The 23981-nt window shown below is 49.1% G+C and overlaps 1 protein-coding gene across 1 annotated transcript in view; it reads right to left on the bottom strand.

Moving 5' to 3' along the window:
• Positions 1–21758, bottom strand: part of RASSF2 (Ras association domain family member 2) — a 43106-nt gene extending 21348 nt beyond the window's left edge. Inside the window, exon 1 of the mRNA XM_023626160.2 lies at positions 21274–21758. The gene's annotated coding sequence lies outside the window, so the exon portion shown is untranslated. The remainder of the gene's footprint in view (positions 1–21273) is intronic.
• Positions 21759–23981: the final 2223 nt, after the last annotated feature.

The raw sequence follows: 23981 nt of genomic DNA, 5'->3' as shown, positions 1-23981 counted from the left end.
AGTGGTTAAGTTCACGTGCTCTGTTTCGGCGGCCCAGGGTTCAGATCCTGGGCACGGACAGGGCACTGCTCAGCAGGCCACATTGAGGCAGCGTCCACCACGCCACAACTAAAGGACCCACAACTAAAATATACAACTATGTACTGGGGGGGATATGGGGAGAAAAAAGCAGGAAAAAAAAAAAAAGAAAATTGGCAACAGTTGTTAGCTCAGGTGCCAATCTAAGAAAAAAAATAATAAAAAATAAATCCTAAAATTCATATGGAACCACAAAAGACCTCAAATAGCCAAAGCAATCCTGAGAAAGAAGAACAAAGCTGGAAGCATCACACTTCCTGATTTCAAACTATACTACAAAGCTATAGTCATCAAAACAGTATGGTTTGGGCACATAGACCAAAGAAATAGAAGTAAGAGCCCAGAAAAAAAAAACCCACATACACGCTCGACTAATTTTTGACAAGAGAGTCAAGAATACTCAATGGGGAAAGGATAGTCTCTTCAATAAATGTTGGGAAAACTGGAAACTCACAAGCAAAAGAATGAAATTGGACCCCTATCTTACACCACTCACAAAAATTAACTTGAAATGGATTAGACTTAAATGTAAGGCCTGAACTGTAAAAATTCTAGAAGAAAGCAGAGGAGAAGCTCTTTGACATTGGTCTTAGCAACAATTTTTTTCACATGACACCAAAAGCACAAGCAACAAAAGCATAAATAAGTAAATGAGATCACATCAAACTAAAAAGCTTCTGCACAGCAAAGGAAATAATCAGTAAAACGAAAAGGCAACCTATGGAATGGGGGAAAATATCTGCAAACCATATATCTGGTAAAGGGTTAATATCCAAAATATGTAAGGAACTCATACAACTCAATAGCAAAAACAAATCATCTGATTACAGAATAGGCAGGGGATCTGAACAGACATTTTTCCAAAGACATAAAAATGACCAACAAGTATATAAAAAGATGCTCAATATCACTAATCATCAGGGAAATGCAAACCAAAACCACAATGAAATATCGCCTCGCACTTGTTAGAATGGCTATTATCAAAAAGATATGAGACAACAAGCACTGGCAAGGATGTAGAGGGAAAGGGAACCCTCGTACACCGTCGGTGGGAATCCGAATTGGTGCAGCCACCATGGAGAACAGTCTGGAGGTTTCTCAAGAAATTTAAAATAGAACTACCATATGATCCAGCAGTTCCACTTCTGGCTATATATCCAAAGGAAACAAAATAACTATCTCGAAGAGACTTATGCACCCCATGTTCACAGCAGCACTATTCACAACAGCCAAGACATGGAAATAACCTAAGTGTCCATCGACAGATGAATGGATAAAGAAGATGTGTGGGGGTGTGTGTGTATATGTGTGTGTGTTTGCGTACACACAATGGAATACTACTCAGTCACAAAAAAGAAGGAAATCCTGCCATTTGTAACAATATGGATGGGCCTTGAAGGCATAGTGCTAAATGAAGTAAATGAGACAGAGAAAGGCGAGTACTGTATGACCTCACTTATATGTGGAAGCTAAAAAAGCTGAACTCATAGAAACAGAGACTAGAATGGTGGTTGCCAAGGGCTAGGGGTGGAGGAAATGGAGAGACGTTGGTCAAAGGGTACAAACTTCCAGCTATAACATGAATAAGTTCTGGGGAATCTAATGTACAGCATGACAACTATACTGTATATTACAGGTGAAAGTTGCAAAGAAAGTAAACGTTAAGTGTTCTCATCACACATAAAAAAATGGTAATTAGGTGAGGTGAGGGAAGTGTTTAACCTTATTGTGGTAATCATCTCACAATATATAGTATCCAATTATCACATTGTACACCTTAAACTTACTCAATGTTATATGTCAATTATATCTCAATACAGTAACTAAGTAACTGACTTTCTAGCAAAATAGTAAATTACAGGCATCAGTCACTTTCCCCTATACTTCAGCATCCATATCAATTGAATTCAACATTTTTTACAATAGCAGTCATTTTTTAAAATTTTCCCTTTGACCTTTCTGTAGTTTTCTGGACTACTGATAACTATACAACATACATAATTGGAGCAAAAAGGGTTAGACAGTAGGACAGTTGGGTAGTAAGCGAGGAGCTGGAGGCATGCATGAAAAGGAGCATCTGTGGGAGAAAGGCAGCCACGCCCAAGACAAACAGAAGCCCTTTCCTGCCTCACCCAACTGCCAGGAGCTTTGAGTGGTCACAGGGGACTGGGGACTCAGAGGCAGATAAAGGGGCCCATTACCCACCCACCAGATGCTGACCTCTCTATTCCCCAAGTCTGGGCAGAAACTAGGATCAAAGGAGAGGGTGAGAATCAGTGTGGGGAAGGCCAGGTACTCACGAGCAATATGGGATGATGTATGTGCTCATTCAACTGCTGATGAAGGAGACAGAGAAACGGGTCCTAACAGAGGCCCGAGCAGAGAGATGAGGCCTGTGGTAAGCAGAATAATAGCCCCCGAAAGGTGGAGTGATAATCCGGGCTTATCTGGGTTGGTCCAATATAATCACAAGAGTCCTTCAAAGTGAATCAATAGAGTGAAAAGGCAACCCATGGAATAGGAGAAAATATTTGCAAATCATATTATCTGATAAAATGTTAATATCCAGAATATATAAAGAACTCCTATAACTCAACAACAAAAAACAGTCTGATTAAAATACGGGCAAAGGACTTGAATAAACATTTCTCTGAAGAAGACATACAAATAGCCAGTAAGTATATGAAAAGACGCTCAACATCACTAATCATTAGGGAAACAGAAATCAGAACCACAATGAGATATCATCTCACACCTATTGGGATGGCTACTATCAAACACACATAAAATAACAAGGTTTGGTGAGGACGTGGAGAAACTGGAGCCCTTGTGCACTGTTGGTGGGAATGTAAAATGGTGCAGCCACTGTGGAAAACAATATGGAGGTTCCTCAAAAAATTAAAAATAGAATTACCATATGATCCAGCAATTCCACTTCTGGGCATATGCCCCCAAAAATTGAAAGCATGATCTTGAAGAGATATTTGTACACTCATGTTCATAGCAGCATTAGTCACCATAACCAAAAAGCGTAAGCCACTCAAGTGTCCATCAGTGGATGAACCGAGTAACAACGTGTGGTACATACATACAATGGAATATTATTCAGCCTTTGAAAGGAAGGAAATTCTGACACACGCTACAACATGGAGGAACCATCTGGACACTATGCTAAGTGAAATAAGCCAGTCACAAAAAGTGAAATACCATATGATTCCACTTATATGAGGTACTTAGACTAGTGAAATTCATAGATAGAAAGTGGAATGGTGGTTGTCAGGGGCTGGGGGGAGAAGGGAATTGGGAGTTATTCTTTAATGGTTACAGAGTTTCCGTCTTGCAAGATGAAAAGAGTTCTGTGGATGGATGGTGGTGACAGCAGCACAACACTGTGCATGTACTCAATGCCGCTGAACTGCACACTTCAAAATGGTTAAGATGGTAAATTTTCCGTGTATTTTACCCCAGTGTTTTGTTTTGTTTTTTTTTTTTTTAAAGATTTTATTTTTTCCTTTTTCTCCCCAAAGCCCCCCGGTACATAGTTGTATATTCTTCGTTGTGTGTCCATCTAGTTGTGGCATGTGGGACGCCGCCTCAGCGTGGTTTGATGAGCAGTGTCATGTCCACGTCCAGGATTCGAACCAACGAAACACTGGGCCGCCTGCAGCGGAGCGCGCAAACTTAACCGCTCGGCCACGGGGCCAGCCCTACCCCAGTGTTTTTTTTAATTGGAAGAGGAAGGCAGAAAAGTCAGTGTGACAGTGATAACGATGTGAGAAGGACTCAACCCGCTGTGGTTGGTTTTGAAGCCGGAGAAAAGGGGGCACAACCCAAGGGACGCTGGCAGCTTCTGGAAGCTGGACAGGACAAGGAAACGGGTTCTCCCCTGGAGCCTCCAGAAAGGAACACGAACCCGCTGACACCTAGATTTTAGCCCAGGGAGAACCATGCCAGACCTCTGACCTACAGAACCGGAACAGAATAAATCTGTGTTGTTTTAAGTCACTAAATTTTGGCACTTTGTTCAGCCAACCAAAGGAAACTAATACAAAGCCCCGTAAGGAAGAGGTGTAAGTGGGGGGAGAGGGACGGAGGGCTAGTTCCATTCGGAAAATTCATACCCCACCTGTGTACCCAAAAGTGGTACCTTAAAACACAGTTGTTCTTCCTAAATTTTAAACTTTTTATTTTTCCAAAAGAAGAAAAGAAATAATAGAGTACATATGTACTGCAAAAAAAGGAAAAAGGAAAGAAAATCAGACTAGTGAGAAAGCTTTTTTTTTCTAAGTGACAATTACCCATAACTAGTGAGCACCCAGTTTTTTAAAAAGTACTCCTTCTATGCATATGTAAATTTACACACTTAAAAACATTTATTGCATGCCTAACATGTGCCACGTTTTGCTCTTACTGATGGCAATTCAAACAGACACAGCCCTGCCCTCAAGGGTGTGTGGTCCAGTCTGAGATACCAGGGGACAGACAGACAGTTTTATCAAGAAAGGCAGGTGCTACGGCGACACACGGTAAGAGCACCTAATCTGGACTTGGGTGGGGTCCCAGGGGCTTCCTGGGGGAAATGACCTCTAAACTGAGACCCCAGTGATGTGAGGGAGCTGGCAAAGGTGAGGCGCAGAGCGGTCCAGGCAGAAGGAGCACATACACTGGAGGTATACAAGATGGAGTCATGCGCATACAGGACCTGGACCATGTCAAGGAGTTTGGACTTTATCCAGAGGGCACTGAGGTGCCATGGGGGTGTGGTAGACTGAATAATGGCCCCAAGGATATCTAGGTCCTAACCCCTGGAACCTGTGAATGTTACCTTATATGGTAACAGGAACTTTGAAGATGTGAAGAAATTAAGGATCTTAATGGGGAGACTATCCTAGATTATCTGGGTGGGCCATAAATGTAACCACAAGTGTCCTTATAAGGGAGAGGCAGTGGGAGATTCTGAAGATGGAGAAAGGGTCGTGATCCAAGGAATGGAGAGCCACAAATCGGAAAAGGCAAGCAAATGATTCCTCCCAGAGCCTCTGGAGGGAGCACAGCCCCGCTGACCCAGTGAAACTGAGTTCAGACTTCTGGCCTCCAGAATGTAGGAGAGTAAGTTTCTGTTGTTTTAAACCACCAAGTCTGTAATCATTTTTTACAGGGGGAATAGGAAAACAAGGGAGTTATAAAGGGAAGGTATGATCTGACTTGAAGTTTGAAAAGATCACCCCACCCTACCCTCTGCTTTGTGGAGAAAGGATTGGGGAAGAGAACGGAGGCAGGGGGAGCGGGGAAGGGGGGAAGGGGGATGGAGGAACAGAGTCTAGAGAGCTTAAAGAGGTAGAAGAAAAAGTCGTGAGACATCAATAAAAAAGTTTGGAAAGGGATGCTCCCAGATTTGAGGTAGAGTTAAAAGGCAGCATCCAGGCTGATGGAGAGAACAGTGACAGAGGTGGTGGGTGACACTTACAAGCGCTGACATGGAACCCTCCAGCGCAGATGACAAGGAGCACAGCTAGGTCTGTTGCCCAGGAGAGTGAAAGCATGGGAGCTTCCAGTGAGAGAGGCCTGGCATGAGCTGAGGGAGTGGGGTCAGAAGAGCAGATGAAGTCAACAGCGAGAGAGCAGAGAGGGCTGAAGGGCCAGGGCCCCCGTATCCCCACTAGGTCAAGGATGGGCAGAGGAAGAGGAGTCCCTGGAAGAGGAATAGGGAAAACCGGAAACATGGTACCCTGGAAGCCAAGAGAACAAGGTGCCTTGGGAAGGAGGCCGTGGTCAGCAGAGCCAGGAGCTGGTGGTGGAAACCCAAGGAAGGGAAACCAGAGCAGCCTCTGATTTACCACACAAAGTCATGGGAGACCTCAGCCAGAGCCAATTCCATGGCCTGTTTGGAGCAGAAATCAGATTCGTGGTGCCTGGTCTTCAGAGACTTTCTCAGCCTAAACAATCAAGTCTTTCTCCAACAGGGAAATGTCATTGTATTCTTTCTTTGATTACTGCTTCTCTTCCTTCCATTCTTGGTTCTTCTTCTTCAATGTCTCTATCCCCTCTCTCTAGCACTATCCATCCATCCATCCATCCATCCATCCATCCATGCCTGCAGCTATCCTCCAAGCTGCTTATGATTTTTACTCATAATCTCCATTTCCCTATTTTCCTCAGAAGTCTCCAGTTCATCTTCTAACTCTGACTGAATTTTCTCTTTTGTTCACTGCCTCCATCATAACCTATAATTTGGTAGTTTTGTTTTGCATCTGAGAGTAATCTGTCCCGCTCTCAAGACAATTCCATTGTGGTACCATCTCCTCTTAAATCTCCTGAGAACATCAACTAGAGAATTTAAGTCTTCTCTATAGTTATTAGAACTATGTGGTCCTTGAGAAAACATGGGCACTTCAATGAAACAACATAGTATAGAGAAATAGACCCAAATATATTTGGGAACATAGAATGTGGGCTAAATTTCTAAATCGCAGAGAAAAGACAGATTAATTTTTAAAAAACAATGTTGGTGGAGAATTGGCTGACCTTTGGAAAGGGGAAGGTGGGGAAGCGAAACCACTACCTTACTCCTTCCACCAAAAGAAATCATAGATGAATTAAAAATTTAAAGATTAAAAAATAAAATGCTGGGAGGAAATGTAGGATATATATAAACTTGAAGTGGGAAAAACTTTCCTATGCAAGATGCAAAATCCAGAAGGCAAAATAAAAAGACAACACTGATACCAATGTGTAAAAGTTTTAAACTTCTGTTTAGAAAAGAAATTTAGCCTATCTGAAGTCAAAAAGCAAATGACAAATTGGGGGAAAATATTCACAATACATATGACAAAAGGCTGGTGTCCTTAATATGTAAAAGGCTTTAATAAATCAATAAGAAAAAGATTCTACATGCAATAGGATATTAGGCAAGGACATGAACAGATAACTCACAGAAAAATAAATACAAATAGTTAATAAACCTATGAAAAGATGTCCAACCTCTCTCATCACTATTTTTTTACCTACCAGATTGATATAAATCAAGTAGTCTGATGGCCCAAGTGTGGGAATTCTCCAAAGCTTGGTCACTCTCTACCTGTTGGGTGATCTTACCAAGGCCATTGCTATAAATCTGACCTAAAGCCTCATGTTGCCCAATCTTTGTCTCCAGCCTGACTTCTGCCCACCTTGTTTCTTACTTTTACATTTCTTGGGGAAGAAGTCTTAGGAAAATACCTACATAGCCTACCACACTCTTGAATCGAAATTACAGGTAACTGATTCTAGGACCCAACCTCTCCTTTGTCTGTCTCAAAGACAACCTCTGCATCTCTCTTCACAATCTTCCAACCATCACCACAAATTACTGGCTACCTCCAGCCAGCTGGGAAAAAAAAATAAGCCAGCTAAATTTACATACACTTTAAGGCAAACACAGCAGCACAGCAAACAAAGGGCCGGAAATTTAGAGTTCAGTCCGATATTCCTTCAACAGAGTATTGTTCCTCATCCAAGGAAGGGGCAGAGGAAGGCAGCTGATGAGCCTGGAATGTGGATGTGGACACTTCCTCCAAGGGAACCTGCCAATATCTTCACTTAGAGAGAGGGAGTCGCTCAGCTAGCTGGTTGCAACTCTTCTGCCTTCTCTATTATTATCAAGAATTTAGGGTACCCTCCTGCACTCCAAAATGCCTTGTAAGAATCATTTACAAGCATCACTTCCACAGTGCCTTAGGAATGCATACGTGATTGTCATCACCTCTTTGAAAAAGGGAGACCAAGATGGGGAGGAAAGAGGAGCTTCCCACATCAGCCAGCATCTCAGGCGCAGAACTGAAACAGCTTAGAGCTTCCCACACAGAGAAAGGGGTTGAGAGGGGAAAGGGGACATGAATGAGAGCGCAGATTTGATACAATTTTTAACGTGGAGCCTCTTCGGAAGTCTAAAACGTATTTAAACCTATTGAACTCCCTCTGGGAACATGGTCATTTACCCCTCAGGAACTCTAAATCAGTACAACTTCTCTTTAGAAAAACTTTAAAAGATAAAATGTATCTTGAATGCCTGCTAACTACCAAGCACTCTGGTAAAATGTCTGGAGACGTGAATATTCTGGGCTTGCCAAGTCGGGGCATGACCTCCCAGGCCTTAGTCCTGTGGGAGACCCACTGGGTTCATCGACCAGTCAGTCTTCTCTTCTGGCACTAATTTCATGCCCTTTCAGAATGTTCCAGGTTCTCCTCAGCTGTATTAAGCGCCTAGGCGATGCCATCCAGCCTGTCAGTGGAACCTACCATGTCCCACGTGGAGACACTTCCATTACTTCCTGTCTGCTCCAAAGACATCTTGGGGGTACAACTTTCCCTAAGATCCAAGAGAGTGCCTGGACAAGAGAAGGTTCCTAAGCCACTGAATGTGGCAACATCCCAGCCTCAGAGAAATTTCTGGGCCTGCTCTTCACGCCCTAAGAGTGTGCCCATGCTCCTCCTCAGTCCATGTTCCTTAGACCCTGATCCAAAACTTAGCCAGGCCGCCCCCCCAACAACTGTCCCCGCTGCCCCTGGGAAGTGTTGGGGGACAGGGGCTCACTCCTCAGTGTGTCCTTCATCACAGCACTCACCACCACATGGAAACCATCTGTCTGGTATTTCTCTCCCCTCCGGGACCTGGAGCTTCCTCTCTCTGGACCCCCAGCTCCCAGCCTGCGCCTCTCTTCTGCAAATATTCTCATCATCATCATTTCTCCAAGGGACGGAGTGGGTTCAACAGCCAGCCCAGGAAAAGCTAACCTGCTGTCTTAGGTCAGGGGATTCCTAGAAAGACAGCCCCAGATGAGGATTCCTGTGCTGTGATTTAACGAGGAAGTGTTTTCAGGAGAAACCCGTAGGATGAGGAAGGGAAGCAGGACACTGCAGGGGAAGGAGCTAAGGCGTGACGTGGGTTCAGCTGGACTCCAGCCACAGCCTGATCCCACGGGAGCTCCGGGGTGTGAGTAACTCGAGAGAGGTGTCCTACCTAGAGTCAGGCATGCCAAGCCTTTGTACCCCTGTGCCACTCAGTCACTGGCTGAGGGCCATTCCGGGGAGGACAGGGCAAGCTCCCAGATGTTTCCCTGCAAGAGCAACTCTCAGGATGACGGAGGAGCTAAGACCTGTCAACACTCATAACACACAACAGATAAAGGGCATCTGGGTGGGTACCAACAGTGTCCAGTACACCTGCCCCATGTTTGGGCTTGAAGCAGCTCCTGGCTCTGTCACTTTCTCCCTCCCACCCTCAAGCTGGGAGGAAACAGCTGCGCACACAGGACCACCAGGTGCGGTGCGAGGCTAAGCTGCAGGCATGGGGACAGACTCGCCCCAGCCCTGCACCAGTCAAACTCCATAGCTGTCACACAAAAGATCCTTTCCTCTTCCTCTTCACAGACCCCCACTCACAGGTGTTTCCAGCCTCCCCCGCGAGGCCCCTCAAAAATAAATGAGGGGCAGTCCAGGCCCTTGAAATTCACCAGCTCAGCTTCCTGCAAGAAGCACAAACATCAAATCCTCCAAAAGCTGGAGGAGGTGGGAGAAGGAATCTAAAGAGAAGAGAATCTCCTCTGTTCTCAGCTCTTGGTCCCTCCAAGCGCTGGTGCCCTCACTCACTTTCTGTTAGGGGAGAACATGCTGAAGTTAATCTGGTCTTGGGGCTTCCCCGGGACGCTGGCCAATCCCTAGACAGTTCCAGCCTAGAGACTAAGTATCTCCCATCTTATTTGTTAACTGGAAAGTCCCCAGAGGGAGCAGGGCAAATGCAGAACAGCGAGGTGGGCAACCCCTGGCAGGAAAGTCCAGAGTGAGATGAAGAACCCCCGCTGTGGTGGTTTTTTCTTTTTTGTTTCCCAAGCTGTCTTCCCGGTTGCACCGCAGGAGCCAGGCCACACCCCACCCCCACCTCAGCTCCTGGGGTAAGATGGGGGGTTGGGGGGCAACAGACAATTTACAGCACCCAGGCAGTCCCAGTCTCTAAGGGAAGGCAGCTAGGAGAAAGAGACAGACTCACGGAGGGGAGGGCTTTCCAGAGAGAATTCCCAGAAGGACAAACCTGACAGAGCCACCCCTGACGGGTGAGAGGGCCGTGTACCTGGCAAGGCCTCAGCCGAAACCAAAAGGGGAAAGAGGAACGGCTGGTCTTGAGAGGCGACATCTCAGAGGTTCTAATTCTGGGTGCGCTTCAGACTCTCTCGGAGTAGGGGTGGGTGAGGGGAAGAGGAGTTGATTTAAAAGTCCTGATGTCCAGGCTCAGACCAATTCCATCAGGCCCTCTGGGAGGGGCCCAGGCATGGGCATTTTTAAAGCCTCTCCAGGTCAGGCCAATGTACAACCGGGGCTGAGAACCACCATGAAATCTGATAGGAATAGAGCTGTGTAGACTGAGGACACCACTAAACGCATCTCAAAGCAGCCTTTAAGAATGGAAGGAACAGAATTTTCTAAAAGCAGACTGAGTTGGTTCTTTCGCGTCCTCCACCCCATTACTAATATTTCAAGGGGAAAGGGAACAGTGGAGAGCATCCCAGAGGGTCAGTGTATGCAAACAGAGCTGATGCAAAGGGCACGTCAGGCAAACCCGTGCAAACCCACGCACACCACAGAAGCCAGGAAACCAGCCCCGGGCCCCAGATGCAAAGGAAACGCTTGCTGGAGGCCCACAGCTTCCCCTTTTGGGGCCTGTCCCCACCTCTCCTCTGTGCTCGGCCCTGCCTCTGGGGACAATGTGAAGCTCCTGGGTTGGAGAAGAAAGTTACCCCACGTGGTGCTTCACACTATCGTGTTAAAGACTGCCCTAGGCTCTGCTTTGTTCCCAAGCAGTGACAGAGGAGATAGTGCTGACCCCTCTTCACTTCAGCCCCCTGGTACAGGGCAGGAAGAAGTGTCGCTGGCAAACAGGAAATCCAGCCCTATTGCGCCACCCGAGGAAGGAGACTTGAGCTGCGGCCTGGGGGCCTGCCAAGATCTAGAGATTACAAGCTGTTCTTGAACCTGAGCGTGTCCCAGACGGGGGCAAGATTCAGGCTGCCTCGGAAGGAAACAAGTTGCGCTTTGCCTTCCACCTGCACACCGTATTCAATAAAAGGCCCACGCACTGGCCAGGCCCGTGTCCTCGTTGGGTCCTGTTCAACCCACTGATCCTCCCTTCCCCGAATGGACTTCTTCCCTCCCCTTTCCCACCCAGGGTGTCCAGGCCCCCAATCACTCTGCTCAGGAAACAAGGGAGACACAAGGTCGAGTGTCCTGGGTGTCTGTACTGCACTTGCTCAGCTTTATGTCTGACTGAGGTTAAAGGCTTCGTCCCTCCCGGCCCCCCAAAGAATGCTAAGCATCAGGGAAGAGGGAGGGAAGGTCTCTGGAAAGAGGATGGCTCGCCCTGCCTGAGGAGGGATGGCACGCACCTGGAGGCAGGTGGAAAGGGCTCAGCTCAAGAGAACCAGCAGCAGACTAGCCTTAGCACCTGGTGTTCCACAAACTGAGAACAGAACACTCATGATATTATTATTGTGCTAATAACAAAACGACAAATGTGAATAACAGACAGCTACCATAAATAAGAGCTTATGATGGGCCATTATTATGCCGGTACCAAGGCTCTAGAAACTTTATCTTACTTACTCCTTACAAGAACGCATGGGGAAGGCTTTATTTCCACAATTTTACAGATGAGGAAACAGAAGGTCCCAGAGGTTAGGCAAGCTGTCCCAGGTCACAGAGCTGACATGAAGCCCAGAGCTCCTTCTAGGTGCCCTGACTAAGCGCCGGATCTGAGGGACTCTGAGCAGGACAGGCAGGTGCAGACCGACTTCAGCTGCCAGCCACAGCAGGCTGAGTCCTGGGGAAGGGAGGCCACTGAGGGACTGGCAGCACAGACCAGCTGTAGAAAAAGCAGACTCTGCAAGGGCCAGGGACAGAAACCCTGTCCAGGGACCTGGGCACTTGCAATGTCACAGAGCCACAGACCCTCAGTCACATCTCATCCTCTGTCTAAAGAACGAGGTATCCCTTATGCTCACTGGCCCCCAAACCGCCTGCTCCCTGATCCTGGAAAAAGCCTGACGACAGGTACAAGGCCCCTGTTGACAGGAAACCTTGCTCCCATCCCAGGAGGCAGGCCCCTGCCTGGCCCACCCACCAGATGAGGAACTGAGATGCAGCACGTGGCCAAGCTGGGACCCCACCCCCTAAGCAGCTTGGTCTGCAAAGCCCCTGCTCTCTCCACTGCCAACTGGGACCCCGGCCCTTCTCACTCAGGCCTTTCACACATGGGTCTGAAGCCCCAGCACTGTTGAGGAAGATCTGAGGAAACGGTCCTGGGACTCCCGCCAGAAGGGCCTGCCTCCCACTTCCATACCAGCGGGCAAGTGGCCAGGTAGTGACCTGTAAAGTCACCACTGGACCCACCCAAACAATCACCTCACAGGCCCGGATGAGCAACTTCTTGTTTATAGGGAGGTCCCTCAGGGGCCACAAGCTTTTGACCTGGATGGATGTTTAGAAGGAAACCCAAAGGCCCTTAGCCTCATGTCAGAGAACCAGGGTGTTGGCGTGGGACCAAAAAAGGCATAAAGGAAGTAAACATTCCAGACATAAAAAGCTGCGTGTGTGTGTGTGTGTAAATGTATAAGTATGGGTGAGCGAGGGAGAGTGTGTGGGGAGAGAGAGAGAGTGTGTGTGTGTGTGTGTGTAGAATTTAGACTCTAGCCCAGAGAAACCAAAGACCCCAGGTTAGAAAGCTAACCCTCCAATATCTACAGACCCCAGGGAAGGGCCTGGTCACTCCCGCCTCCCTAGAGCAGCGCCTCTGTCACCTTCAGCCAACTGGGCCCTGCCATGTACCCCCTCGTGGGCTAAAATTCAACCAAGTGTGAAATTCCGTGTGACTGAGTTGGCCCCAGGAGACAGCAGGAAGTTGGTGGAGGCAACACTGGCCCTAATAAGGCAGTAAGGCTGAGCATCCCTTGACCTGCATTTCTCAAAACCAAGGGCTATTTTATAGGGTAGTTTCAGGTCCTAACTGGGGGAGGGCCGATGAAGCTTTCCTCCAGCCCGGTAATGACAGGATGTAAGTGGAGCCCGGGCCACAGGGAGGCCCACGGCCTGTATCCCTCACATGTCCGAGCCCCACTCGCCCGGCTGTTGGTTAGTGTCCTGGCTCTGTGGGGATGTGCTGACTTCTCCCGGCAGGTGAGGAGGGGCCACCTCCAGTTCACCATTTCCTACAAGCACAGGTTTCTTTCTGGCCATACTTCCTGTTTACCGAGTGGCTTCTCTGAGACTCATCTCTGACGTCACTTCCCCTTCCGAAGGGAACCCCAGCAGTTCTTCCTTTTTTGGTGCTGTAGGCCGAGAGCCTGAGCTTTGTGTGCAGGGGTCTTGGGGCTTCCTCTCCTTGCCACCCACTGGCCTCCTCCACCCCCAAGATGGGCAGGTTCCTTGCACTTGAGAAGCAGTAAGGAGGGGAGAGTGAAGGAAGCGTCCAGAGTGTGCTGAGGCCTCCCCTGGGACAGCCATTGTGGGGCATCTTACATGCACCCTGCTTTAACCTCATTAATACCCTACAGACAGCACATCTTGGACCCTTCCTAGTGCCAGGAGACACAGCTTGTCCGGGGGTTTCCAGAACACTTCCAGGAGACCAAGGGGAAGTTTTCCACGAAACCACATTGACACCCCCTTCTGCTGACTAACCCTAAAGAAAAATCAGCACCACAAAAACAGAACTTCTCAAAATGGCCTTCAATGTCCATCTCTGTAAAATCTTCACACTTCCCCAACTGTCTGGGAACAAAAGAGCAGTCTCCCACTGGGCAGACAGCAAATAGGCAGAACCAGGTCAAGAAACTTCCAGAAAGCCCAGTGGGCACGTCTATCCCTCTCACATCTACGTCCTCTCACCAACTTGTGGGAGGGCCAGGGAGGCCCTCCTGAGGGCTCACCTAACGAGGAACTTAACGCCTTTTCCACAGAACAAGGCACCCCAGAGAAAAACCACTTGACCCACTCCCATGACTCCTGAATAGAGCCAGGTGACTTGGTTTCCCAATTCTGGGTCCTCAAAGCTTCCCAACCTCCTCTCACCTCAGGCTTGACCTGAAGTTGAAGCGCGCACACCACCTCCCCTGCCCTCACCCCACTGCATCATGTCCCCGATTATCCCATCACACATACGAGAGAGCACTCCTTGCCCCAAATGTCTATGTGGTCAACTGTAAGATCCTAGATGGGGCTTTAGGAACGGGGCACCAATCATCTGAGGCTGCCAGCCATCTCTCCAGAGTACTTGGGGCCTCAGGGACCCCACCAGCTAAAGTCCTCCCCACGCCCCAGCCAGGGTGACCCTGCCTATGGACAAAGCATTCGGCAGCCATCCCCACAGCCGCCATGGTGAGTAGTTAACAGGTTGAATCAAGCCACAGGGTCTGGAACACACAAAGGATGCTCTGGAGCACACAAAGGTTGAGGTTCTCAATCTTCAAGATAGGTGGACTCAACAACCCACTTCCACCTGGTGTGGACCTCACTCACTGCAGGACACTGTCAGGTTCGAGGCACGGTGAACCCCAAGTGCGCCCTCTCAATTCCGCCACCACACACAGAAAACCCTGAGATGAGACAATTCTCAGCAGACGGTCTGGGGCCTGAGGCCCAGCGGCCAGCGACCAGCAAGCCACAACTGTGACCAGCTCTGAGGCAGGCAGGGCTGTACTCCTCAACCCTTGGCCACCTGCCTTTGTCCTGCCAGGCAGAGATGGACGGTGAGATCCTGACCCCCACCCCAGGTGACGGCAGCAGGGGCAAGAAGGACGGCCAGGACCTTGTGGCCCCACCTGAAATGAAACCACCAGAGACCAAATACCACAACTCTCTTTTAGGGCTTTCTCTTTCCTTTCCTTTTTATTACACAAGTAAAACAGACTTTTTTTTTTAATCTTAAAATTATAAATAAGCAAAAAGATTAAGATCTGCGAAAGGACAATAATTGAGGGATTCCACTTTTTTTTTATGAATTACCTAGAAAAGGCCAATTCACAGACAGTAAGTAGAGTGGAGGTTACCAGGGGCCACTGGGGGTGGACTGGGGAGTTGGTGTTTAATGGGTATAGAGTTTCTTTTGGGGATGACAGAAAAGTTCTGGAAATGGATAGTGACGATGGTCATACAACATTGCAAATGTACTTAATGTCATATAATTGTGAATCTCTCAAAATTCCTATGTTGAAATCCTAACCCCCCATGTGATATTTGGAGGAGGAGACTTTGGGAGGTGACTAGGTCAAGAGGGTAGAGCCCCCATGAATGGGATGAGTGCCCTTAAAATAGAGACCCCAGGGAGCTCCCCAGCCCCTTCCACCACGTGAGGATATAACGAAAAGTCTCCAGTCTGGAAGAGGACCCTCACCTGACCAGGCTGACGCCCTGGGCTCTGACTTCCAGCCTCCAGAACCATGAGAAATCAATTTCTGCTGTTGATAAGCCACTGGTCTGTGGCATTTTGTTATAGCAGGCCAAACAGACTAAGACAACCACTGGATTGTACACTTCAAAATGGTCAAAAGGGTAAATTTTACGTTATGTATATTTTACCATAATTAAACATAAAAAATATTTAATATGAAAAAAGATTAAGATCAAAATCTCCCCAAATCCCACCATTCAGATAATCACTATTAACATTTTGCCATCCTTCCTTCCAGAGGCAAATATAAATGAACGATATGATATATTTTACAAAAATAGCACACTGTTTGGTAACCTGCTTTTCAGAAATATATCATATTTTTCTATGTTAATAGATACACATCTATATCTTGTATTTTTTGTAGCTACATGGCTTTCCAATGTATAGTATAACATAATTAAAAAGTTTACTATTGTTGGGCATCTAGTCTCCATTTTTGTTGTTGTTTTTATAAATAATGCTGTAAGGGACATCCTCATGCACATATTTTTCAGTACTTGTCCAATTATATCCTTAGGATAAGAATTCCTTGAGCCAGCCCTCATGGTAAAGTTCTCTGTGCTCTGTTTTGGCAGCCCGGGTTCAGTTCCCAGGCGTGGAATCACACCACTTGTCTGTCAGTAGCCGTGCTGTGGCAGGGGCTCACAAAGAAGAAACAGAAGGACTTACAACTATACACAACTATGTACGGGGGTTTGGCGGTGGGGAGAAAAGGAAGGAAAAAAATGGAGGAAGATTGGCAGATGTTAGCCTAGGGTGAAACGTCCCCTGTAAAAAAAAAAAAAGAATTCCTACAGGTGGAATTGCTGAGTCAGAAACTCCCTCAGGAGGATTGTCAACAGAGCATTATGGGTAAAACCCCACCAGAGATGTTGAATTTTGTCATATAAAAGTGTCTTTCTTCATGTGGACTTTTCTTGGACTCCATAGGTGTCTATGACATTGCATAGGGGTTCGGGAAGACAGAGAACGTCCTTTCCGTAAGCAACCAGCTCCTCCCTCCACATTCCCCAGGCTCCCTCTGGGGACACACTATGGCTGTGTCATGAAGTGTGACTGGTACACAAAGAAGGTAGAATTTTACTGGGTCAATGTCTACCAAATTCCCTTGTGCCAGCAGGAAAGACAATAGCCAAACTCTAGGATGGCCCAGTGCTGGGTGCCCCACGGAGGGCAATGTGATTGCGGGCACATGAAAGGTTTTCTCATGTTAAAGTTTTGTTTTTGTGTGGACAGGAGAATGCAACGGACTCTTCCTAAAGAGACCAAGGGCTAGAAGGGACCTGTGGAATCATCTAATCCCTTGCCTTGGAGATGGGGAAACTGAGGCCCAAAAGGATTCATGCATAAACATTTCAATAATCTTTAAATGAACTGCAGAAGAGTCCACACACGGTGATTCAGCTGATTGTTCAAGGACAGAGTTTGAACATGCCTCAGATTTTGGACACCTAGCACAATTCCTATCATCCTCACCCTGTGGACAAAATGGGAAATGAGGATCACTGAGGTCACATCCCAGCCCAGTCACAACAAGAGTGTGTGTGCTGGAGCTGCTCCTACTGGCTCTCAAAGGCTGACGGTGCATGTCTCTTCCCAGCTCAGTGTTCAGAGACGCCATGTTGGCAGCCTGCAGTCAGCCAGGGTGGGAATATTTACACTACAGAAATCAGCAAACACCACAAAGCAGCGCTTTTTTTCCCCCTGAAGAGCCAGTTGTCAAACTTTTATCAGCACATCACTGGTCACAATCTAAATGTGAAAACCATGAGCAGGTGACCTTAGTGTCTTCACCTAACCCAAGGACGGCCTCTCTCTCCAAAGCATTATAATTCTCCATGGTCCATCGTAATACTCACTCCCAAACCCATCATAGCCCCTTCTATATTAATCAATGAGCTTGCAAATGTTGGCCTGAATGCTTGCCCTGTGCCAGGCCCCCATCTGAGCACATATCACAGTATCACTGTGAGACAGTTATCATTTCCATCTTCTAGTTGGGGAAACTGAGTCCCAGAGACTTTAAGTGACTTTTTACCTACATAGTAAAGCCTGTCTTAGGTTAGCCTCCCCCCAGAAGTTGACCCTAAGACAAGAGTTCAAGTGCAAGTAGAAGGAGAGTGGGAAAGTGAAACAGGGAAGGGAAGGCAGCCAACAAAAGGAGGAGTAATTCGGATTCAGTCCTACCTAGACAACTCTGAGAGACAGCATAGACCATGTCCCAAAGTCACCCCAACGGAGAAGTGAGGGAGCTGGAGTATTTACGTACCTTCTCTCATCAGTCATTGGTTGAGGCCAAGGAAACATAGGAAGGATGCTACCAGCATCTATTTCATTGCCCAATATCACACAGCTAGAAAATGTTAGGTTGCCATTCAAACTCCAAATCCAATACTCTTTTCATTACTGTTATAGAAGCAAGCAGTTAATCGAACACTTAACTGAGTGCCAACTATGGGTAAAGTGCCACACAGGTAAACCACTTTGCCAAATCACTCTGGGTTGACATGTCCAAGGAAAGCACAAGGCATCTTTTCGCCACTTTTTTTCAATAGAAGGAATGAAAAAGCCCTTTTAAGTCACTTTGCTCGTCCCACGGGAATTAGCCAAGTGTCCTGCCCCAAGCCCTTCTGTGAGAGGTTTCCCTCTCTGCTTGGCCACAACTGCCGTGGGCAGGAGTTCTGCGGCCTCAAGCTGTCATCCCAAGCAGCCGCATCAACCTGTGATTACAGGCTCCAGTCTGCCATCCAGGGATGGTCAAAAATGACCCCCTGGCCGCCCAGCCAGCTGAGTCTGGAGGCTGTGCTTGTTTACTGTGCCCTGCTTCCCCTGTGCCTCCTGCCCTGTCCCCTACCTCCCACTCTCCCACAGCCATGTCCTCCATGGGAACCCATAAATGAAACCAGCAATCCTGGGCCTCGGGGAGCTTCCCTGGCCTTAAGGACTTACTTAAAATTCTTCTGGAGAGGCAGGGAGGTGTCAAAATAGGACAGTGTGTTATTGGGGTAAATAAGTGGAGCATACTGTGAGGAGCGGTGGGAAGGACGGGAGGCGCAGGCGGACTGCTGTCCTAGTTTTATAAACCAGCTGTAGCAGCTCTCGACAAGCACGGCTTCAGGGCTGAGACTGGCCGTCTTGTTCCACTCCAAGCACACTGCTGAGCCCTGCCCAGTTGCCCACTCTGCGGGAGAGGACAGGGAGACGCCGGCACGTCCCAGGACTGCTCCTGGATCACCCAGTCTGTCTCCCAGCCTCTCAGCGGGATTCACTAGCAGTCTGGTCCCTCCTCTGCACTCCCACCTCCCAGTCATTGAGGACACTTCCTGCCAAACTATCCTGGAGAGGACTGAATGCAATTGTCAGGCCAAGGTTCTTTGGTGCTTTGGTGACAGGACCCCTTTCTGGCAAGCCCTGCAGTCCAGCCCTGGCACTCCAGCAGAGGTGCCAGGATGTGCGGTCCTCGGCACATCTCCAGCCAACTCTCTTGGTCATTCCTAAGCAGCTCACGCAGAGAAGGCAGACACAAAGTTTGGCTCCGGGACACGAGGAAATAGACCAAGAAATCAAAGCACACCAGTGTGTGACTGAGAGGTCCCAGGTAGGCCAGCGCATCCAAGAGTGAGCAGGTGATCTGAGGGGTTGAACACAAGATGTAGGGTGGTCTACCATCCTCGACCGATTCCTGAGATAACACAAACTGGAGAGAGGCCCTGAACCCCCAAACAGAAGCCATGCAGAGATGTAGAGAGGCGGACTCTGGAGCCCCAGGGGCAGAGTGGGACCACCCTGAGGAAGGTGAGGATGCTGCTGGCTGGAGGTACAGCAGGCACAGCTCTTACATACACTCTGGCCCACTCAGCCAGGTGCAGAGGGCACAGTCCCCACCTTCCCCTCAAGGAGGGCACAACTGGGGGCCCCAGACCCCCTGGCCTCCTCTCAGCCAGGTTCCCCAAAGGTATCCACCATCTTTCTAATCAGATTTCACCAGCATAAAAAGGCGGGCAGAAGAGCATGAGACATGTCTAGGCTACACCCCAAATATTATCCTGTCTCCCAAATATTCCATCTCTGCTCTCCCATCTTCTGAGGGAGGAGCGGAACTCACCTTCCAGCCCCTCCAGCACAGGGAATCCCAACCTGTACCAGCCCAGATCCCCAGGTGTCTCCTTCTCCCAGGGTAAGAACTATCCTCTTGGCAAAACTACACCACCTTTCTGAGCTCAGCCATCATCTGAGGTCCTCTTCTAACCCCTGAGGCCCATGGGACTGCCAGAGCTTCCAGGCATCACGCTGACCCATCCAGATGAGAAAACACAGCTGGCGCCCACACTCATGGCCTCACTACAGGGTTTCTGATCCCAAATGGGCACCTCCCAGGCTAACTCCACACTTAGTCCCCGGGACACTGCATTAGGACACAAGTTTAAAAAAAAGAACTCTCCTGAAACAACCCAATATATCCTAGCCATGAGAAGTTTCTTTAATTCTTCAGACTACCGACAGAAAAAGTTCCAAGTAAATATGAATTGATGAGTAAAATAAATCCAACCCCAGATTCCTCGCCAGATGCTTTGGAAAGGAGGCCCCTGGCTCTGTCTCGCAGCTGTTTAAAAGAATCATTGTTTCTAATTCTTTCCTCCCATTGTACCAAGATCAACCGTGGCAGGAACCGAGTTCCGCTCCAGGATAAATTGTTATTTGTCAGCTCATTGGTTCAAATGTTCATTCATCTCATGTAAGCTATTCACTATAAACCTGACCAGCTCTAGAGACAGCCTGTCATCTGGGAGAACACGTTTTAGGGACCCAGGGGCTGACACCTGGGAATAAAGTGCATCGCAGCGTTTAGATGCCTTGTGCTGGGCTCCTGTCGCTGAGGGACCGACGCGCTGTGAACAGCCCGGGAGCCACAAAGCGCTCCAGGGTAACGCGGAGCCCTCCTCTCCCTGCCAAGCCGTTGAGCCCCTCTGCTGTCCCCAGGGCTCTCCTCGCTTAGCAGCTGAGTGCAAGGCCGGCGCTGCAAATGCAGAAGTGGCCGAGGTCTGCCCAAGGCACCTGCCTCTCTCAGGCGAGAGACGATGCAAAGCCGAGGTCCCCAGCGACCTCAGGCAGCAGCTCCGGAGGCGGGCTGGGAGACCGCAAAGGGGAAGTGCCCCGAGGCCCGAAGGCCCCCTTGCACCCTGCGCCCGTCTGAAGGCAGAAGGAGCTGGAACCTGCCTCCGGGGTGGCGTCCGTTGGGCGGGGAAGAAGTGGACCTGACTAGGGTCGGCCACCCCCCAGGGCCGTAGGGGTTTGTCATCCCTGCACCTGCCGCCACGCCCCACCTCGCTAGGAAGTCCCGGGGACCCCGGGGATGGGGTCGGGGAGCCTTCCTGGCGCCGCCCTTCGCACGGAGAGAAGGAAGGACCCTCTAGGAGTCGAAGGGGGAGGACCAGCTTGGAGCGACAACTTTCTCCCGCCGGAAGGCGGGCGAGCTGGGGTTCCTCTCCGCGCGTGGGGAGTCCGCACGCCCGGGAACCCCGCGAGGGTGAAGGAGGAGGGAGACCCGGGACGGGCGAGGTCCAAGGGGCTGACCTGGACGGGACAAGAGACACAGCCAGAAAACTTTCAACGAGGCGGGAGGAAGGCAAGGGTCAGAGGACCGCCGGGTGCCCGGCACCTTGCGCCCTGCATCGCGCGCCCGGTACCCCGTGCCCAGCACCCCGCGCCCCGAGCCTTGCCTGTGTCCGGAGCCGGCTGCATCTCGCTCGCGCCTCGGGGACCGTGGAGTTGGAAAGTGGGGGGTGCCGCGGCCGGGGGGCTGTTCCAGCTGGCTCCTGGGTCAGCGATCGGCGGGCCGGGCTCAAATCCAGCCGGGCTGGGAGGCGACGGCCGCGCGATTGGGGGCCGGGCGCCCCGCCCTCCTCGCTCCCTCTCCGCCCCTCCTCGCCCACTCGCCCGCCCTTCTGCCTTTATCTGCCTGTGTCCGATCTGACCGTCCTCCCTGCCCCTCTTTCTCTAGCTCTCCATCTCTCCCCACACCCCTCTTCCCTCGCCTTTCTTCCTCCCCTCCTCTCCCGCCCTCCCTCCCCTTCTCCCCTCCCCTCGCCTCCCCTGCCCTCCTCTCTGGGGGGGCGGAGCTTCTCCCCTCCCTCCCAGACAATGCTGTGGCTGCGCGTTCCCTCCTTCTCTGCCTGCGAGTCGGGGCGCCGGCTGCCAGCGCCTCTTCCGGGCTGGGGGAGCGGGGAGGGGGTAGGAGTGCGGGGGTAGGGAGGATGAGCTGGCTCCCTTCACCCCATTCGCCGCTGCCCTTTCCAAGAAGGACAGCGCCTTGGCCCAAGCCCCTCGGCTCGCCCCGCGCTTTGACAGCCACTCCAAGGGAACGGTCACGCTGCCCCGAGGAGCCCGCTTGGAGCGCCCCAGATTCCCCAGGCAAAGGATGTAGGATTTTTTTTTCTAACACTCCGGCTTATTCCAAAAACGGTTTGAGCTGAGCAGGGGCTAAGCGAGGCCCCTTCGACTTCGCGGGCTGGCAGACGTGACAGCAATGTGAAGGAGGCCAAGTTTCTTTGTCCACCTCTTAACCTCCCCCTCTTATCTATCCCTGGACCTCCAGGGGCTCTCAGTGCACAGGAAGCCGCAGAGCACCCCAGCTGGGGGACTCCTTAGCTGTTCCTTCCCTCTTATCAGAATTCTTCCCCCGCATTTATATACCAGCCCTGCAGAGTCGGTCTCCACGCCAAGAGGGAAGGGGCCTAAGCCTTAATGGGTAGCCAACCCCCAGGGTACAGCCGGATCTGCTCATCCCTCCTGGAAGCCAAACATTCTTTATAAATTCATTGTTTGGATCTTGGAATGTGTCTCCCTTAGAAACAATGTTACAAATGGTGATCTGCTTCCCAGGCCAGCCACAAAAGTCTTTTGAACCCAAAAAGCAGCTGTAGGGTGGTGCTGAAAACTGTGTCAGCTGCTCCGGAACAAGGAGACCACTGATCAGCTTTTTCTATAGAAAAAAAAAAAAAAATTATCTTCTGGTTCTTTCCCCTTGAGCCATAAACAGAAAGGTCTCTCATTAATTTCCCCCCACACTCCCCACCTCCCTCACCACTCCCCCCAACCGCTACTCTGTATTAGTTAAGCTTCTTTCCTTTGCAGGTAACATGAACCCCCTCCGGGGAGTGTGTTATGAGGACATGGGGGTTTCTCGACAACCTCAGGGTCAGAACTCCGGGGAGAGCTCTGTAAGAGGCAAATCCAGAGCCCAGAGGGTTTCCAGTAACCCAGGAAGTCTTCTCTGAGGGGCCAGCTCTTCTCTTTCATCGCAGGCTGGCCTTCCCTGCATCCCAGACACGTGACAAAGGGTGGCCACGGCTTCCATCACTGGGCCTTGGAGCGTCTCTGTTGAAGAAAGCGGCCAGGCAGAGTTAGAATCCCTCGGTCTCTCCTCCAGTCTCCCAGGAGAGCAGCTCATTGGCCCAGCTTGGGTCAGGTGACCATCCTCTGACCAATCAGCTGGGGCCAGGGGCAGGCTTACATTGTCCAAATTAGGCTACCAGGAGCCCAGACCTGTTTAAAACAAAATCTGTTCTTCTTCACTTACATTCTCCATCTTGGTGAATAAATTGTTTGACAGATTAGTTCAAGACACCAGAAAACATTGGTTTTTTTTTCATCAATTTCCCCATACAGAAGGCACAGGAGAGAAAAGAATAGGCCTTTTTCCTTCAAGGTAGTATAGGGACAATACTTCTGTAACAGGGATAATATTTTACAAATATTAAACTAGTACATTGAAGCCCACCCTTAAACCACATTTTCTTGCAAGGTTCCACCCCCGAAGACTGAAGCCGGAGGCACATGGCCCCAGGGAAGCAGCAGATAAATATTGCCTAGAACCATCTACAATGCAAACCACAGGTGCGATTGAAAATTTTCTAGCCATATTAAAACAAACAAGTGAAATTAATTTTAATAATATAGTTTATTTAAACTAAAATATCCAAAATATTACCATTTCAATGTGTAAAAAATATAAAGAAATTATTCAGGGGATATTTTACATTCTATTTTTCTACTAAGACTCTGTGTATTTATACTTCAGCACATCTCAATTTGGATGTTAAATTTTCATCAAAAATACTTGATCTGTATTCAGGTTTTATAAAATTTCTGCTTGAAAAAGTAGATTCACATACCCGTTTTTCCCAACATGCCTAAAAGTTTCCCAATAACTGAATTGAGTATCAGTTTTTAAATTTATGTTTTAATTAATTAAGATTATATACACTTAAAATTCAGTTCCACTAGTGACATTTCAATCGCTCAAGCCACATGTAGCTAGTGGCTACCATATGGGGACAGCACAAGTTTCCGGAGCAAGCACATCACTCATGAGCTCAGAGTCTCAAAGCTGACTTCCCCTTTCTCTTTAGCAAAACAGTGGCAGGAA

Source organism: Equus caballus, chromosome 22 (genome assembly GCF_041296265.1).
Source record: "Equus caballus isolate H_3958 breed thoroughbred chromosome 22, TB-T2T, whole genome shotgun sequence".
NCBI classification, from domain to species: domain Eukaryota; kingdom Metazoa; phylum Chordata; class Mammalia; order Perissodactyla; family Equidae; genus Equus; species Equus caballus.
This window is presented reverse-complemented; position numbering and strand designations above follow the sequence as displayed.